General features: G+C 42.2%; 1 protein-coding gene across 1 annotated transcript in view; it reads left to right on the top strand.

Moving 5' to 3' along the window:
- LOC118936842 (sodium-dependent phosphate transport protein 2B-like) overlaps positions 1-5,613 on the top strand; it is a 31,656-nt gene continuing 26,043 nt past the window's right edge. Inside the window, exon 1 of the mRNA XM_036934288.1 lies at positions 1-208. The gene's annotated coding sequence lies outside the window, so the exon portion shown is untranslated. The remainder of the gene's footprint in view (positions 209-5,613) is intronic.

Here is a 5,613-nt window from a genome sequence, read left to right as displayed (position 1 = left end):
CAGGTAACGACAGGCGTCTCACCTGGATATCTGAGGACGCCTCACGTACGCTTGCCGACATCACCAACGCCGACATAATTCCTTCGGACAGTCAGAGAGAAGGGGAGACAGACTGACTGACTGCTGTCTACCTGAAGCAGGTTTGTCTCTGAGGTATCGACCTGTCACCACTAGCTGCTGAGGCCACAGACACGTGCCTCTGCTTCAGGTGAGTTCTGACAACATGGACACTCAGTCATCTACAGTATATTATATAGAGTTACTCTGTGTGGATGGGTGTACGGACCTGTGTGACAGAGGTAGAGGGTTATGGAGTATTGCTTTGTGAAGATCATTTAGTTAGGAGTTACGTAACTCCTGTTTTTTTGGTTAGGATTTACGGTAACACCTGGTTTTTGGTTATGATTTACGGTAACTCCTGTTTTTTGGTTAGGATTTACAGTAACTCCTCGTTTTTGGTTAGGATTTACGGTAACTCCTGTTTTTTGGTTAGGATTTAAGGTAACTCCTGTTTTTTGGTTAGGATTTACGGTAACTCCTCGTTTTTGGTTAGGATTTACAGTAACTCCTGTTTTTTTGTAACGTCATACCCTTTGTGCCTTGTGTTATGTAATTTGTTTTGATTCATATTATTCTGTTGTAAACTAGAAAGGGTCATTTTCCGGAAGAAAAAGTGTGTTCCTTGCAGAATCTGAACAATCTGAATTGTGGTAGAGGATGTGTGTAAAAAAAAAATAGTGTACGTTAACTTTCAATTCCAACCAATCACAGAGACACCATGTGTTTCTTCCCTCCAATCAGAAAGAGGGTCGTGTGTTTTGTATTGTATTTTGTCAGTAAAGTAATTTGTATTAGAACAATGGAGAAAAGGGGTGGTGGTCAAAATCAACACCCTGATATTTGAGTCAGTGAGAGTAGTGTGTCAAACCGTGTGCGTAATGAATACTCAGGGAGGGAAGCAAAAATGTGTAGATTCACGCGCGGAGCACGGCAGATGTTTATTAAGCCTTCACAGAAGGCAGGAATCGTGGTCGCAGGCAGGCAATGGTCAAACACAGGTAGGCAGTCAAAAAACAAAACAACACCTCACAACCATACAAACAGAAAGAACTGAACTAAATAGGGAGATGATGAGAAACGGACACAGGTGAAATCAATGAACAACAATGAAAGACAGGGCTGGGTTCCAGAACAACGGAACAAAGGCTGCGTTCCAGAACAACGGAACAAAGGCTGCGTTCCAGAACAACGGAACAAAGGCTGCGTTCCAGAACAACGGCTACGTTCCAGAACAACGGAACAAGGCTACGTTCCAGAACAACGGAACAAGGCTACGTTCCAGAACAACGGAACAAGGCTACGTTCCAGAACAGCGGAACAAGGCTACGTTCCAGAACAACGGAACAAGGCTACGTTCCAGAACAAAAGGAACAAGGCTACGTTCCAGAACAACGGAACAAAGGCTACGTTCCAGAACAACGGAACAAAGGCTACGTTCCAGAACAACGGAACAAGGCTACGTTCCAGAACAACGGAACAAAGGCTACGTTCCAGAACAAAGGAACAAAGCTACGTTCCAGAACAACGGAACAAAGGCTACCTGCCAGAACAACGGAACAAAGGCTACGTTCCAGAACAACGGAACAAAGGCTACGTTCCAGAACAACGGAACAAAGGCTACGTTCCCGAACAACGGAACAAAGGCTACGTTCCAGAACAATGGAACAAAGGCTACGTTCCAGAACAAAGGAACAAGGCTACGTTCCAGAACAACGGAACAAAGCTACGATCCAGAACAAAGGAACAAAGCTACATTCCAGAACAAAGGAACAAAGGCTACGTTTCAGAGCAAAGGAACAAAGCTACATTCCAGAACAAAGGAACAAAGGCTACGTTCCAGAGCAAAGGAACAAAGCTACATTCCAGAACAAAGGAACAAAGGCTACGTTCCAGAACAACGGAACAAAGCTACGATCCAGAACAAAGGAACAAAGCTACATTCCAGAAGAAAGGAACAAGGCTACATTCCAGAACAAAGGAACAAAGGCTACGTTCCAGAGCAAAGGAACAAAGCTACATTCCAGAACAAAGGAACAAAGGCTACGTTCCAGAACAACGGAACAAAGCTACGATCCAGAACAAAGGAACAAAGCTACATTCCAGAACAAAGGAACAAGGCTACATTCCAGAACAAAGGAACAAGGCTACATTCCAGAACAAAGGAACAAAGCTACATTCCAGAACAAAGGAACAAGGCTACATTCCAGAACAAAGGAACACGGCTACATTCCAGAACAAAGGAACAAAGCTACATTCCAGAACAAAGGAACAAAGGCTACGTTCCAGAACAAAGGAACAAGGCTACATTCCAGAACAAAGGAACAAAGCTACATTCCAGAACAAAGGAACAAGGCTACGTTCTTCTTCGTCGGAAAAAAAAGGACGGTGGTCCCCATCCATGTTTGGATTATCGTTCCCTGAATGACGTCATGGTCAAGAACCGCTTCCCTCTTCCTCTGATCCAGCGACCCTTGAACAAGTGGGCCGTGCCAACATCTATACTAAACTCGACCTGCGAAGTGCATATAACCTTGTCCGTGGTGGTGAAGTTGTGCTCAATGTATTTGCTGCATTGCATCAGAAATCCCTGACATTTCCCAGGTCGAAACGTCATATTTTCCAGGCATGGACAAAGAAACAGGGCTACGTTCCAGAACACAAAGAAACAGGACTACGTTCCAGAACACAAAGAAACAGGACTACGTTCCAGAACACAAAGAAACAGGGCTATGTTCCAGAACACAAAGAAACAGGGCTACGTTCCAGAACACAAAGAAACAGGGCTACGTTCCAGAACACAAAGAAACAGGGATACGTTCCAGAACACAAAGAAACAGGGTTACGTTCCAGAACACAAAGAAACAGGGCTACGTTCCAGAACACAAAGAAACAGGGCTATGTTCCAGAACACAAAGAAACAGGGCTACGTTCCAGAACACAAAGAAACAGGGCTACGTTCCAGAACACAAAGAAACAGGGCTACGTTCCAGACCACAAAGAAACAGGGCTACGTTCCAGACCACAAAGAAACAGGACTACGTTCCAGAACACAAAGAAACAGGGCTACGTTCCAGACCACAAAGAAACAGGGCTAAGTTCCAGAACACAAAGAAACAACCTTGCAATGTGACTCAAATCCACACCCTGATATTTGAGTTTAGTGAGAGTGGTGAGTCAAACCATGTGACTCAAATCAACACCCTGATATTTGAATTTAGTGAGAGCGGCGAGTCAAGCCATGTGACTCAAATCAACACCCTGATATTTGAGTTTAGTGAGAGTGGTGAGTCAAACCATGTGACTCAAATCAACACCCTGATATTTGAGTTTAGTGAGAGCGGTGAGTCAAACCATGTGACTCAAATCAACACCCTAATATTTGAGTTTAGTGAGAGCGGTGAGTCAAACCATGTGACTCAAATCAACACCCTAATATTTGAGTTTAGTGAGAGCGGCGAGTCAAACCATGTGACTCAAATCAACACCCTAATATTTGAGTTTAGTGAGAGCGGTGAGTTAAACCATGTGATTCAAATCAACACCCTGATATTTGAGTTTAGTGAGAGCGGTGAGTCAAACCATGTGACTCAAATCAACACCCTGATATTTGAGTTTAGTGAGAGCGGTGAGTCAAACCATGTGACTCAAATCAACACCCTGATATTTGAGTTTAGTGAGAGCGGTGAGTCAAACCATGTGACTCAAATCAACACCCTGATATTTGAGTTTAGTGAGAGTGGCGAGTCAAACCATGTGACTCAAATCAACACCCTGATATTTGAGTTTAGTGAGAGTGGCGAGTCAAACCATGTGACTCAAATCAACACCCTGATATTTGAGTTTAGTGAGAGTGGCGAGTCAAACCATGTGACTCAAATCAACACCCTGATATTTGAGTTTAGTGAGAGTGGTGAGTCAAACCATGTGACTCAAATCAACACCCTAATATTTGAGTTTAGTGAGAGCGGTGAGTCAAACCATGTGACTCAAATCAACACCCTGATATTTGAGTTTAGTGAGAGCGGTGAGTCAAACCATGTGACTCAAATCAACACCCTGATATTTGAGTTTAGTGAGAGCGGTGAGTCAAACCATGTGACTCAAATCAACACCCTGATATTTGAGTTTAGTGAGAGCGGTGAGTCAAACCATGTGACTCAAATCAACACCCTGATATTTGAGTTTAGTGAGAGTGGCGAGTCAAACCATGTGACTCAAATCAACACCCTGATATTTGAGTTTAGTGAGAGCGGTGAGTCTTTCCAGTAAATGACAGCAGTCATTCCTCGAGGCAGACCAGGAAGCTGTACAACGCTGATTAGAGACACAGTTTCTTATCATCAGTATTCAACTCATTCTAAGAATAACAAACCTTTGATCTCTGTTTTGATGAGTTTGATGTGTAAAATAGACACTGTGTGTATGTGCAGGTGTATGTATGTGTGTGTGTGTTTGTGTAGCTGTATGTGTGTTAATAGATAAGATGTGTGTGTTAATAGATAAGATGTGTGTGTTAATAGATAAGATGTACTAGTATCATCATTTTAGCCTCCTTTAAGATAACATGTCCAGGCTGTACCAGGGACCTTCTACTACTATGACCCTCCATTAATAATCACTATGACAACAACAATACTTTTATAACAGTTAATAATCACTATGACAACAGCAATACTACTGTAACAGTTAATAATCACTATGACAACAACAATACTATTATAACAGTTAATAATCACTATGACAACAGCAATACTACTGTAACAGTTAACAATCACTATGACAACAACAACACTACTGTAACAGTTAATAATCACTATGACAACAACAATACTACTATAACAGATAATAATCACTATGACAATAACAATACTACTATGACCTTCCGTTAATAATCACTATGACAACAACAATACTACTGTAACAGTTAATAATCACTATGACAACAACAATACTACTGTAACAGTTAATAATCACTATGACAACAACAATACTACTGTAACAGTTAATAATCACTATGACAACAACAATACTACGGTAACAGACTAACCATAATCATGTCATCAAGTATCAAGGGTATAGGGGAGAGACATTCTTTGCATGTGTGTGTGTGTGTGTGTGTGTGTGTGTGTGTGTGTGTGTGTGTGTGTGTGTGTGTGTGTGTGTGTGTGTGTGTGTGTGTGTGTGTGTGTGTGTGTGTGTGTGTGTGTGTGTGTGTGTGTGTGTGTGTGTGTTTGTTTTGGCAGCTGGTGTTGATCTGGTAGCTATTGAAAATCGAGTAGATCCCATCAGATGTCCTGATTAATTGAGAGGTGCGGCGAGAGGACGGACGGACGGACAGACAGACAGACGCTCCCTTAACGGGATTCCACAGCTTCATCAATAGGTTTGATTGGAAAGTGAAGAGTACTTGGGCTGATTTATAGCTCATACGGAGGCTGGTTTGCTAGCGGTGATCATCAAAGTGATCAACTAGGTAGAGTTGTGGTGGAAGACAGTTGATATGTTGCAGTTATATGTTTTTTTATGTTAAAATGATACATTTGTATATTTCTA

Source organism: Oncorhynchus mykiss, chromosome 10, assembly GCF_013265735.2.
Source record: "Oncorhynchus mykiss isolate Arlee chromosome 10, USDA_OmykA_1.1, whole genome shotgun sequence".
Taxonomy (NCBI): Eukaryota; Metazoa; Chordata; class Actinopteri; order Salmoniformes; family Salmonidae; genus Oncorhynchus; species Oncorhynchus mykiss.
This window is presented reverse-complemented; position numbering and strand designations above follow the sequence as displayed.